Source organism: Protopterus annectens, chromosome 13.part0 (genome assembly GCF_019279795.1).
Source record: "Protopterus annectens isolate FY-2018-M chromosome 13.part0, PAN1.0, whole genome shotgun sequence".
Classification (NCBI taxonomy): domain Eukaryota; kingdom Metazoa; phylum Chordata; order Ceratodontiformes; family Protopteridae; genus Protopterus; species Protopterus annectens.
In genome coordinates, this window is record NC_056747.1 from 758,251,605 (window position 1) to 758,265,971 (window position 14,367).

General features: G+C 45.7%; 1 protein-coding gene across 4 annotated transcripts in view; it reads right to left on the reverse strand.

Moving 5' to 3' along the window:
- The window catches only part of GIT1 (GIT ArfGAP 1), a 1,727,505-nt gene that overhangs the window by 324,294 nt on the left and 1,388,844 nt on the right, over nt 1-14,367 (reverse strand). The window lies entirely within an intron of this gene.

A 14,367-nucleotide genomic window follows, 5' to 3' on the forward strand; every position in this document is an offset into this window, starting at 1 on the left:
TAGTGTGCTGATTAAATAAAGCACAAAACCGACAGCAAGGTACGTCGTGATCAGGGCCTAGACAAGGAATACAGTATGAATGAAAATCTTTGAGAGGTATTTGCTTTCCACAAGTAATGCAATTATTAACTTTTACTGACCTGTTCGATTCTCAGCTAAAGTGTCTTCTGTGTGGAGACATGCATGAATGGGCGTACCTTCGTTGAAGGTTGTGCGTCAGGGCTGGCAACTCGGCACGTAAAAATCTACTGCCAATCATTAGCGGACCGGAGTTCCGCTGTGGCAACCCCTAACCGGGAAAACGCCGACACACAACAACAACAACTGTCATTGGTAAGGAGCAAGAAAAAGTTTCCCCAATGGGGTACCTAGCTTTAGTTGAAGACTTTGGTTCTGAAACTCGAAAACGAAAATTTCAGGAGTCGGCCAACCAGCACTTGCGAACTGCTTCTGCTTCGTGCACTGCACAGCAAGAAAGACTGATGTAATGGTGTTGGTTGCATATTTTATACCCCTGATGACCTGCCATCATGGAAGAAGGGACAGCAACTGACGCAGGACCCAAGACTTTGTTAATCAGGCCGACTAAGGGCTACTGCAAGCAGATAACCCAAATGTAATGACTGCAACAGTGAAACACGAAGAACATCTACATTTTTCCCAAAGGGGATGACGACATTTTTTGGCATTGAGCTTAAGGCCATAGTTCTGACACCAGTCGTTGGTCTCAGCGAGGCCTTTCTGTAAGCTGTCAACATCACTTGGGGAGTTAATAATGGCTCCCAACTTGCAATCGTCTGTGAACTTTTGTCAGCCAGAGTCCCTTCATGTTGGATTGGACTTCTGAGAAGTAAATACCAAACAGGAGAGGACCCAGGACCAATCCCTGTGGGACTCCACTCGTGACTGATCGGCAGTCTGACTTGGGAGTCTGCTACTTTCACACTGTGGGTTCTTTCTGTGAGTCAGTTTGCAACCCACCTAGTGATATAGGGGGTTGATGCCTAGCTTAGTGAGTTTTTCTATGATTCCTGAGTGGGGAATGTTATCAAAGGCTTTGGCCAAATCAAGGTAGGCTGTATGAACTACCTTGCCTTCATCCACAGCTCTGGTGACAGACCCAAAAAGGTTGGCCAAGTTGAGCAGGCATGATCTACCCTTTACAAAGCCAAATTGAGTGGGATCCAGAGTTTGGAGATTCCCTATATCCTTGTTTATTAGGTCCATGATGATGCATTCCATAGCTTTGCATATCAGACTTGTCAGGCTAATGGGGTGATAGTTCCCAGGGTCTGTAGTCGCTCCTCCTTTGTGGAGAGGGATGACTATAGCAGTGCGCCATTCGGTATGGACAAAGCCTGAGGTGAGGCTGTGATTGAACAGGGCACGTAGGTTAGGTGCCAGTTCATTCTGTAGCTCATGTAGAACACAGCCAGGGATATTTGTCAGGTCCCATAGAAGCTGCATTCTTGCCTTGGACAGTGCTGCTTTAACCTGTGCAGCAGTAATACTGGGTGCCTGGAAATCTACTGGTATTGTGATTGGTCCTTTTGGGGGGGGGGATAAAGTTGGCACTGAATCTGTTGGCCAGTATATTGGCAATATCTCTTGGCTCAGTATGGAGGTACCATTGTGCAATAGGCTCAGAGCAAATCTGGGTATTGCCGTGGATGTTCTTTGCATAGCTATAGAAGGCCTTGTGGTTGTCTTTACTATTTGCTGCAATTCTGTTTTCATCGCTAGCTTTAGAGGATTTGATGAGGGATCTCAACTTTTTGTTGAGGCTGATAAAGGGGTTTTTCCAGTCTTGGGACTTCACCTTATTCCACATCAGTTTGTTCCTTCTGTTGTGGAGTTTATTTATGGCAGGGAACCACCATATTGGCTTCTTTTTTTGGAGGAGAGTGTCTTGGTTCTATTGGGTATGGCGAGATCCATGCATTTGTCGTTTGAAACTATTTTCCAAAAATCCATGCAGGATTGCCCTAGCAAAACCTGCTCTAGATCTGGAGATGTGGCCTATTTTGCAGTGTTTGGTGAAAGTATGGACAGATGTCCAGGTAGCTGCTTCTAGAATAGAGGTAGTGTCCAGCCCCTTGAAAAATGCTCCAGAGGAGGCCATAGCCCTAGTGGAATGGGCTTTTATGTTAAAGTCCAGGTGTTTGCCATGGTAGGTATAACAGAAGGAGATGGCTTTGGAAAGGTAGAAACAGTCTGCTTTGTCCCAGCTTTTCCAAGGGCCCTGAGGTTAAAGGAGACAAACAGTTGCTCTGATCTCCTAAGGGATTTGGTCTTGTCTAGGTAGAATCTTAGTTGTCTGTGAACATCAAGGGAATCCAGGACTCTCACTGTCATTCTGCGGTTGTGGAAAAAATGTGGGGAGGTGGATACATTGATTCATGAACAACTCATTGACCACCTTAGGTATAAAGGAAGGGTTTGTCCATACGGTTACCCTATCCTTGTGGAAGATTAAAAAGGGTGGGGTGACCATGAGGGCCTGGAGCTCTGATACTCTCCTGGATGATGTCAGGGCCACCAAAAGCACAGTTTTCCAAGTGCAGTACTTTAGAGAGGCTGTAGCTGCCGGCTCAAATGGGGCAGCAGTGAGCTTCTCTAACACACAGTTCAGGTCCCAGAGTGGTGGAACTGGCCTCCTGGGTGGCCTGAGGTGTAGAACTTCTTTCAGGAATAATTTCACTTGAAGTCTAGAAGCAAGTGGAGGGTCAAGAGGCAGACAAGCAGAAATAGCAGTAAGGTGGGTCTTAAAAGAGGAATATGCCAAGCCTGCCTGCAACAATTCACACAGATAAGACAGCACCAAGCAGACCTCTCCTTGAAATGGGTCTAGCTGTCTTTTCAGACACCAAATGGAGAACCTTTTCCATTTGGACAGATAGGATCTCCTAGTACTGGGTTTCCTGGCCTCCTGCGGGACATTTAGCAAGTCCTCAGAGTAAAGATGTCTGAAAGGGATCAAAACTCTATCACTCACAGGGTTAGGCTAAGAGATTCCAAGTGAGGATGGATTACGGATCCCTTGTCCTGTGTGAGTAGGTCCACTCTCTGAGGTAACTTGTAATGATTGCCCCTGGCTAAATGCAGAAGGAGGGGGAAACAATGCTGTCTTGGCCAAAAAGGAGTCACCAGCAAGATTTTTGATTTGTCCTGATGAATTTTCATTAGGACTTTTTGTAAGAGTGGGAAGGGGGGATGGGTACAGAAACATCTCTCCCCTTCCATGAGATACAGAAGGCGTCCATCGCCCTCACTAGGGGACTGGGTGCCCTGGTACAAAACTGTGGAAGTTGTCTGTTCAGAGGGGAAGCAAACAGATCTATTTGTGGCATACTCCACTTATGGACTATGTCCAGAAACTCATCTCTGTGTAGCACCCATTCGTGGGATTGTGACATGGACCTGCTCAAGATGCCTGCTTGAGTGTTCTGAGCTCAGGGGATACAGACAGCCTTCAGAATGACTCCATGCTGAACAAGCAATTCCCAGGCCTGGAGTGCAAGTCTGCATAGCAAGTATGATCTTGTCATGTGGAATCTTGCCAGTGGCAACATGGGGATTGCAGAAGCCATATGCCCTAAGAGTCTGAGGTATTCTCTTGCTGTCTTTGCAGGAGTGTGGATGACAGACTACAGGTATTCCTTCAGGCTTTCCATCTTTTGGAGTGGGAGGAATGCCATCATAATGTCTGTCCTGATTCTGCACTCCAGGAAGACTTGGCCCTTGGAGGGGGTTTAAGCTGGATTTGGGGAAGCTGATAGTAAAACACAGACGCTGCAAAACAGAAATGACTGTCTGGAGATGGTTCTGGAGGGTACTGTAGCAATCTGCCTAGATCAGGAGGTTGGTCCAGGTATAGGAAAATCTGTACCCTTATGCCACCACTGGAGACAGACACTTGGTGAATACCTTTGGAGCAGTAGATAGTCTAAAAGGTAAAGCAGAGAATTGAAAATGTGAGAAACCCACAGAGAAGTGCAAGCACTTCTTGTATTTGGGAAGGATGGGGATATGCAAGTGGGCAACGTTGATGTTCAAGGTGGTCAAAAACGACTGAGGCATTAGCAGTGGAAACAGAGTCTGAAGCATGAGCATGCGGAAGGTGGGTACTTGAAGAAAATGTTTGAGGTGAGAGAGATCCAGGATAGGTCTCCATGGGCTGTCCTTTCTTGTGACCAGGAAAAGTCTGGAGTAAAACCCCCTTCCCTTTTCTGACTCGGGGACTGGATGGATAGTCCCTTGAGAAAGGAGGCTGTCCAAGACTAGCTGGAATAGGGGAAGCTGGTCCTTTAGTGGTTGTGGGATGCCTCTTAAGAGTGGAGGAATGGCTCAAGTCATGAAGTAACCTTTTTCTATGATTGACAAGACCCACTTGTCAGAGGTAATGCTTTTCCAGAAAGGGAGATAGTGAGAGAGTCTCTGGAAAAGGGGGTATAGGATCTGGAGGGGGAAGAGGAGGAGGGAGGTAGTCACAGACTACCTGTCTTGCCCTGAAAGAGAGGTTTCTGAGTTGGTGTCTGGACAGGCCTGGAAGGTGGCTGCTGCTTTCTGGAACTCTTTTTGCCCCTAGCAGGAGGAGGAGGAGCAGAATGACCTGGATCTTAGTAGGATAATTTCTGTGGAATTTAGGAATTGGTGACACAAACAAATGTTTCAAGTCCTGTAGTTCTTTCCCCTTCTGTTGAAGGGTTTTGAAAAGTTCTGCCACTTGGGCCCCAAACAAGGCAGTATTGTCCAGGGGAGAATCTAGAAGTTTAGCCCTGATATTGTCAGGTAGGGGCTGGAGCCTCAACCAGGAGTACCTTCTGAGCACTGAGGCAGAGGCTGCAGATCTGGTCGAGGCCTCTGCAACATCATAACTGCATCTGACTGAGTGTCTTGTCAATTGCGAGGACAAGATCATCAGGTTAGACATTTGTGACTTTGTGGCTGAATCAGGAAGGGCACCCAAGAGCTTTGAAGCCAGATTCAAAATGGCCAGAAAGTACTTAGACACGTGTGTTTGGCAGTTGATGGCCCTAGATGCCAAAGTGGCAGAGGTGTACACTTTCTTGCCAATTCACTCCATAGTTTTGCTGTCCTTGTCAAATGGAAGGATAGATGTAGAGGGCAGCCGTCTGGAGGTTTTGTCTGCACAGACAAAAATGGTACCAGGATCTGCAGCAGGGCATTTTATTAGAAATTTTGCTCCTTCTGGGACCTTATAAAATCTGTCAGGCCTTCTAGGAGCAGGGGGTTGAGATTCAGAATTTTTAGAAGCTGCAGAAAAGGCATCTAAGAAGGTTGGTAGGACTGGTGGAATGGCAGAAGGTGAAGGGGAATCCCTTTATAGGAGTTAATTATACCTCTTTTGGACTTCAGACATTTCTGTGGAGTTCCATTTGAAAAACTCACTCATCTGAAAGATGGTTTCTCCAAAGGTAAGGTCCTCCCCCAGGGGAATCCCCCTCAGCAGAGTCCTCCTCTGGGGAGGCATATCCGAGAGGGGAAAGCATTTGTGACTCATAAGATAGACAATTCTCTGAAGAGGAATCTAAAGAGTCTTCAGCCTCTATTGTACTATATAATTGTATTGTATAGGTTCTACAGTCTGAGGCCTGGGATTGATAACAGGAGGGGCAGCTGGAGGAGAAGCAGCCATGGAAGGCCTAAGGGCCATGAAGGCATTGAACAAACTGAGAGAAAGCTTGTCAATCCAGCAAGCTCTGAGGAGGTGAAGTCATGTTTGGTTTTCTGTTTCTTTTTTAAAGAAGAAACAGGCCTAGAGGGCATAGGACCTAAGGAGGGCCTAGGTTCAGAAGCCTCACTAATTGTGGAAGGACCAGTCTGGACATCAACAGCGAGCCGAGGTTCCCCCTCGTGGTTGGCATCCATTGCCTGCATTACCTCAATGGACGTGCTTTCAGGCCTTGGTTTTGCGGCCTCTGGAATGGTACCCGCTAAACCAGTGCTGGCTGGTTCTGTACATTCCTCCAGGCATACCTCAGCCACAAGGGGAATTGTCAGGTGGAAGAGGTGCACCAATAGTTTCAGGCCTGGTAACTTTGGCCTTCTTTTTCAGTGGCTCAGCAGTATGGCCGGATGGCCCTTCCATTGCAAGGGCAAGATGTTTGCCTTGTTGCTTCTCTAGCAGATATAAAGGGCGTGCAGACGGCTGCGAAGAGTCTTCTAGGACGACAGCTTGACAAATTGCTTAGACCTTATGGTCGTGTCCAGGACCTATGCAGAGCAGACACGGGTCATAAGCATCCTTATGAGGGGATCTGACATCTACACCTACACTTTCCTTTTCTGGATGACATGAACCTAGGGACGCATGCAGTGACAAAAAAAAGAAAAAGGTCCCAATAGGGTGCTTAACTTTAAATCTCAGGATCCGACGGCAGGATGAACTGACGTTTGACTGGCGGCAGAGAAGCTCTGGGAAAGGTACTTGCAGATGTCACTTTTATGGTCCACGCACCCTATGGTCAACGTCAGACATCCCACATATAGTACAGTTGTGTACACTTACCATAAATGTAGATGTTCGAGTGTATTCACTGTTGCAGTCATTACATTTGGGTAATCCTGCTGGCAGGTTACCCTCAGTCGGCCTGAATTCCAAAGTCTTGGGTCCTGTGTCGGTTGCAGTCGCCCCTTCTCTGATGTCAGGGGTATAAAAGATGCAGCCGACGCCATTTTCTTCAGTTTTTCTTGCCCCAGATGTCAGGTGCCCCCTAAAGGGTAGCCAAAATTATATATATTTATATATAAAAACACATGCACCAATATAAACTTTACCTTCATCTACAAGCAAATACACCACATAGGTTGCATAAATCAGAGAAGGAAAGATATGTTCCAGCAGAAATAAGGGAGATGGTGGGTGGGTAACCTGGACTGCAACAGTGAATACACTCGAACATCTACATTTATGGTAAGTGTACACAACTATACTATGTTCTTCGTGTTTCACTGTTGCAGTCAATACATTTGGGTAGAGTCCTAAAGCTATGGTTGGGAGGCTGGAGCTAAATAGCGTTAGGAGCAGCTATGATGCCCTGCAGAACTGCAGTGGCAAAGCCTGCCCTGGATTTAGAGTAGAGTGGCAGATGATAATGCTTTGTAAAAGTGTGCACTGAACTCCAAGTAGCAGCTTCTAAAATGTCTTTGGTTGGTACTCCCTTGAGAAAGGCTGCTGAAGTGGCTGCAGCTCTGGCTGAATGTGGCCTAATGCCCTTAGGCACTGGCTTGCCATGCTGTAAATAGCAGAAACGAATGCAGTGGCCTATCCACTTTGAAACAGTCTGCTTGGAGATAGCCTTTCCTTGTGATCCTGCAGCATATGCCACTAGTAATTGCTCTGTCTTTCTGAAAACTTTGGTTCTGTCCAAATAGAATTTAAGCTGTCTGTGTACACCCAGAGAATGCAGAATTCTCTCCCCCTTGTTCTGTGGATTTGGATAAAAAGTTGACAAATGAATAGTTTGGTTAAGGGCCACACTGGACACCACCTCAGGCATAAATGTTGGGTTTGCCCTCAGAGAGACCCTGTCTGGATAAAAAATGATAAAAAGGTTCCACAGCCATGAGTGCCTGTAGCTCTGATACTCGTCTTGCAGAAGTTATTGCTGGGAGCAGAGCTGTTTTCCAAGATAAAAACTTTCTATAAGCAGTAGCAGCTGGCTCAAAAGGAGGCAGGGTGAGTTTTTCCAAGACATAGTTGAGGTCCCATGCAGGTATTGGTGATCTCTTTGGAGGCCTTAAGTTTTTGGCTCCTCTGAGGTACTGCCTTAATAAAGGATGAGAAAAGATTGGTGGCTCTGTATTGTAATGGGCCGAAATGGTAGAGGCATGAATTTTAATTGATGAAAAAGATAGGCCTTTGTCCAGCATCTCAGTTAGGTATTGCAAAATCTGAGGAATATTTGGCACAGCTGTAATCGGTTCCTTGTGTCTGGTTCCAAGCACAAAATCTCTTCCATTTTCCAGCATAAGATTTTCTAGTACTAGGCCTTCTGGCTTCCAAAATGACATCCATCACAGCATTACTGAGAGGTGTGCTTTGTATGCCTACATTATCCGCCATGCTGCCAGGTTTAGAGTCCTGAGTTGGCTGTGCAGGATCTGATTGTTTTGTTGGGACAGTAGATAAGGTATTTGAGGCAAGGTCCAGGCTGGGCATTGAGACAAGTTCCTTAAGATCAGATACCCAGTACTGGCGGGGCCAGTCTGGGGCAATCAGTTTCATCTTTGGCTTCTCCTGTCTGACCTTTAGGAGTACCTTGGGGAGGAGAGGCAGTGGAGGAAAGGCATATACGGATAGGTTTGTCTAGCTGAAAGACAGGGCGCCCACTTTCCATGCTAGTCTGTGATAAGTCCTTGTGCAGAATCTTTTTAGTTGGTAGTTGTGAGGGGAGGCAAATAGATCTATGTCCGGGCATCCCCATTTCCTTGTTATCATGCTGAAGACTTGTGGATCCAGCTGCCACTTGTGGGGATCCATGAGGTTCCTGCTTAGTTCGTCTGCCAGAGTATTTTCCTTTCCTGGCAGGAATTGTGCCTGCAGATGAACTTGGTAAGTCAATGCTGTGTCCCACAAAACCATGGTTAGTCTACAAAGGGGGTAAGAATGTGTGCCCCACTGCTTGTTTATATACCACATGACTGTGGTGTTGTCTGTCTTTATCAGTAGTTGGCCCAGATGAAGTAGGTACTTGAAGGCTGTCAGGGCATTTTGAACAGCTAGCATCTCTTTTTGATTGATATGTAGATGCATTTGGTTTGCGGACCATGTGCCCTGAATGCATCTTCCTGCCATGTGGGCCCCCCAGGCATAATCTGATGCATCCGTTGTTAGGTTTTGCCTGGCTGGGGGTAAAGTGAATGGCTGTCCCTTGTTCTGGTGACAAGCCTTCAGCCACCATCGAAACTCCTGTTGCAGGCAGGGAATGAGAGTAATCATGGTTTCCAGGCTGTGGCAATGTTGAGTCTAAACACTTTTTAGGTACCATTGAAGTTTCCTCATATGCAGTCTTGCATATGGAATTAGTAGTATGCAGGATGCCATGAAGCCCAAAGCTTGCAGAATTTTTCTTGCAGATAACTGGGCCTTTGTTGCCAATATTTTGAAATAGGTAGTCAGTTGTCTTTGTTTGTCTGGCGTGAGATAAGCCATCTGGGGCAGTTGTATTTAAGCTTGCACCCAGGAATATTATCTCTTGAGAGGGTACTAGTTTTGATTTATTTTCATTGACTGTGTATCCTAGGCATGTTAGAAGTCTTTTCACAAACGTCAGATGCTGTAGAAGAATGTCCTTGTTCTCTGCTTGAATTAGGCAGTCATCCAAGTAAGGATATATTTGTATTCCTCTTTGTCTGCAGAATGCAATTACTGGTGCCAGGCACTTTACCCTGGGTGCAGTAGATAAGCCAAAGGGCAGTGCAGAGAATTGGTAATCCATTGAGCCAGCCTTGAATCTGAGGTATCTTCTGCATGATTGCCTGATTGGGACATGCAGGTATGCCTCTTTTAGGTCTAAAGTCACAAGCCAAGCCTTTGTGCCCAGCATGGGCAGAAGCTGCTGCAAGGTCAACATTTTGAATTTTGGTATATCCAGGAATGTGTTTAGAATAGATAGGTCCAGTATTGGTCTTCAGGCTTTGTCCTTTCTGGGTACCAAGAACAGTCTTGAGTAAAATCCTTGTTCCTGCTCTTGCTCTGGTACTTGTTGAATGGCCCCCATGTCCATGAGGGATGAGACTTGTTTTTGTGCCTCTGCCCATTGATTTTTTTGGCAGATCTGGCCAACCATTTGCCTTTGGCAGGGTATGGAAGTGGAATTTGTAGCCTTGTGACACCATGTTTAGAACCCACTTGTCCTGGGTTATAATGTGCCAATTTTGAGAAAAAAGTGCTATTTTTCCCCTAAGGGTGCTGCCAGGAGATAAGTGCTTGGTGCAGGCAGGGGGAAGTCATTGGGACTGTTTCCTGTAAGGTTGTGATTTGTCTTCTCCACCTTTGGAGGTAGAAGCACCCCATTGCTTTGACCTGTATGAACCTTGCGCCTGGGATCTGCCTCTAGGGCGTCTGGATCTGCCCCTTTGAGGTCTGTCTGACACAGGAAAGGCCCAGTTATTTGTAGGCCAGTGTCTACTAAACCTAGGTGGCTGTACTTGTAAAAAATCTTTGACAGTTTGCATAGATTTAGCTTTGTCCTCCATTTTCTTTAACACCTCTTCTGCCTTAACACCAAAGTATCATGCTGTAAAGGTGTATCTAATAATTTAACCTTGACACGATCAGGCAGATTTTGTTCCTTTAGTCAAGCATGCCTCCTAATTACAGAACCCGTAACCGTGGCCCTGCAGGAGGCCTCCAGAGAATAAAAACCACATTGCAAAGTATGCTTTCCAACTTGTTCAGCTGCATGCAAAAAATCCTGCATTTCCTTGTTTTCTGCACACTCAGAGTTTAACATTTTCTGTTTAAGCAATGTCATGACATGCTGCTGATATTTGAGCATATGAAACTGACAGTTTAAGGCCCTTATAGCCAATGTCGCAGATGTGTAAACCTTTTTTCCCCATCTATCCAGTGCCCTAGAAACTCTGTCAGAGGGGTTAGGGTTTTTTGCAGCAGAAGCCTTAACCCCTTTGGGACCCTGTGAAATAGTTTCTGGGTCTGCAGCAAGGTTTTTAAAAAGGAATTTATGAGAGTCAGGAACCCTGTAATATTTGTCAGGCTTAACAGGAGCTGGAGGTAAGGAGTCTGGGGTCAGACTAGACTCTGAAAACACATCATCTACAATGTCTAACACAGGTGGAATGGCTAGAGGCCTGTCTTGAGGTAGTAAAAGAAGTCCCTGAGCCTCTTTTTAGATTCTGAAAAATCTTGGCTCTCCCAGTGGAAGTGCTCCCTCATGGTATGTAAGGTTTCCCCAAAAGAATAGTCCTCAGGAGGAGAAGCTGAAGGAACAGATTCTTCAGCATCAGAATCCTCATAGGGGAGAATAGAATATTCTTGATCAGAAGAGGAATCAGAAGAAATAGAAACATGATCTGAAGATTCATAGTCTGTCTCTTGCCTACGCCTCTTATCAGGAGGGGGATGGGAACCCCTGATCAAAGTAGTCAAGTCTTCGGCCATTTTGAGCATCTGTTTTTTGGGCATGGAGGCCTGCCCACGTGGCTCTTGAGTTTGTTTCTTTGTCTTTGAAGGTGCTTTAGTCTTTGCCTTTGAAGCTGAAGTCGTTTTAATGTATAGATGTTTAGGTCTGAATACACCCTCAGAAGCCGGTGCCTACTCAGGGCTCCAGACCCATCTGAAGGAATAGTGTCCGAGGCTCCAATAACTTGAGTTTCCAGCGGCATTTCCGACTCCACGTGGGAGTCGGTAGCGGCCTGCGACTCTAAAGTAGCGGGCGTCAGGGGCTGCGAAAGCACCTCACTGAGAACCGGCGACTGGCTTAGGAGAAGCTTCGTTGTCGGTTTTGGGCCTCGGTTGTCTATCTTTTTCTTTGTGTTTTTTGTGAAGTCCGGTAGTCGGATGGCTATCCGACGATATTTCTGGATAATTAAACCTGCATCCAAAATAGTTCAATGCAAAATCATAACGACGCTTAATAGTGCGTTGGTTAAATCTAGCACAAAACCGACAACCTGAAACGTTATGGTCAGGGCCTAGGCAAGGAATACAGTAAGAATGAAAGTCCTTATGAGGTATTTGCTTTCCACAAGAAATACAATTATTAACTTTTTCTGACATCGGTCTGGAGCAAGAAAAATGTTTCCCCAGGGGGTACTTAGCTTTAATGAAGACTTCGGATCTGAAATTCGAACACGAAAATCTCAGGAGTCGGCCGACCGGCACTTGCAAACGCTTCTGCTTCGGGCACCGAGCGGCAAGAAAGACTGAAGAAAATGGAGTCGGCTGCATCTTTTATACCTCAGACGACCTGACGTCAGGGAAGGGGCAACAGCAACCGACTTTGGAATTCAGGCCGACTGAGGGCAACCTGCCAGCAGGACTACCCAAATGTAATGACTGCAACAGTGAAACATGAAGAACATCTTGCAGTGATTAAAGCTTTTGTATACTGGCCGGACGTTTGGGTCGCTGGGCGGAGGCTAACCCAAAGGTTATGAATACTAACATGGGAATAGAAGGACATCTACCTTTTGAAATCAGTCTACAATGATCTGTAAGGCATCCCAGGGTCTCTGAAGGGGATCTTCACTGAATAAGACAGTCATCTAATTAGCGGTATACATGGACTCAGAGTTCTGCCATGTACTATAAAATTATCTAGGCATTTTGTGAAAATCTGAGTACAGTAGATAGCTCCGATTGTAAAGCACAGAAATAGAAATGACAGCCTGATGCTGTAAATTGCAGGTACTTCCTGTGACTGTCTGCGGGGGCATGGAGGTATGCATCCTTTAGGTCTATGTTGACCATGGAAACATCTTGGAAGATCATGGGGAGTAATTTCTGCCATGTAAGCATTTTGAATTTTGGGATGTTGAGGACCTTGTTTAGCTTTAAGGGGTCCAAGATGAGTTTTCTCAATGCCCTCTTTTCTTGGGACTAGAACAACACTTGAACAAAAGACTTTCTCTTTTTGTTCTGAAGGGACAGGATGAATGGATCATTGGTGAAGAAGCTCCCTGAAGATAGGTTTTAAGCGACTTTCTTGCTCTTTTGGTGGTTTTGGAATGTCCAAGCAGGGGGGGATTTCTCTGAATTGAAATAGTTCCCCTTCTCTATGATGTTGAGGATCCATTGGTCTCCGGTGAGATATCCACTGGTTTAGGAAGGAGGAAAGCATACCTACTAGAGGTCTGGGAGTGATGGGAAGAGGTGAGGGATGGGTAGAACATAAACACAGTTGCTCTCATTGCTGGGTGGCATTCCTGCCTGTTAAGATTGTTTTATTTGCCACTTTCCAAATTATCGCTGATCTTGTTTTATTACCACGGGAGGCCTCCCCTTGTCTTCTGTAGGTCAGAAAGGCCATGGTTTTGAAAGGTTCCTATTGTACCTTGGAGATGAAGACAGGTAAAATTATTTCACAGTTTTAATATGCTTTCCTTTTTTGTCGAGTTTCTGAAAAACTTCTTCAGCTGGCGGACCAAAAAGGAATTCTTTGTTTAATGGGGTATCTAGTACTTCAGCCTTTACCTGATCTGACAGGGGCTCATTCTTCAACCATGCATGTCTGCAGATGACAGAACCTGTGACAGATGCACTTCAAGAAGCATCCAAGGCATTACAGCCACATTTTAATGAGTTAAAGACTTGTAAAGCTTCTCTGGGTATTTCCTCGAATTCCTTGGATAAAGTTCCATCTGTAATAGAATCAACCTTAGCTAGCACTTTGTCTTGAAGAGATTCAAGGCATTTAATCATATGGAATTGATAGTTCAAATCTCTCACTGCCAGGGTAGCAGAGGCATAGGCTTTCTTCCTAAATCTGTTTAGTAATCTGCTTTCTCAGTCATTAGGCAGGGTGTGCCTTGTTGGCCCTTCAGGCACAACTTTAGTAGATTCAATGAAAACAACAGAAGGATCATCCTTTACATTTTTATAGAGGTGCTTATGAGTTTCCAGCACTCTGTAAAACCTATCTGGTTTCCTCAGTGCAGGGGATAGACAGGTTGTACAATGTCTTCAAAGACATCATGTAATACAACAAGCTCTGGAGGAATGGTCAGTGGTCAGGGTGAAGGTAGACTTAGGAGTTCCCTATCGTGGGTCTAGGCATGGGTGAACTGCTTATTTTCCCAAATGAAAGCCTCTTTCAATCTTTTTAGGATATCCTGAAGGAAAGGTGCTAAGAGAGAAAGTGGAAGAGTGTGTACTATCTGAGTCTGGTTAGGTTTGAGGTGGCAAGTGTCCAAAGTAAAACAATTCCTCCTCATCCTAAGAGCTAGAGGAATCTTCCTCTGGCTGAAAACTTAGTTCCCTGCATCTTTTAGCTGGAGAGGCACTGGAGGTGGATGGATGAGATGACTCTCTAGATAGCATGAAAGCCAAACCCTTGTGCTATTTCAAGGAGGTCTTAGACTTTGGTTTGAGTAGAAGTGGTCAGAGGTGGTGGCAAAGCAGATGCAATGATTCACTTTGGTTTGGCTGTCCATTTTACAGGGGTGACTGAAGGATGTGGCTGTCCAACTGCAAATTTGGTTGTGAGTTTGGTAGTCGGGGAAGATAAGGAGTCTCTAGCAATACACACGGTGTGGATGATGGAAGCTGAGGCCTGCAGAGTGACATCAGGCCCAACCAATATGTGACCCATGCTGGTATTTGAAGGTAGGCCTGAAGCCATGCAGGCCTCCCAAGGGGTTGCTCAGAAATGTTTAGGC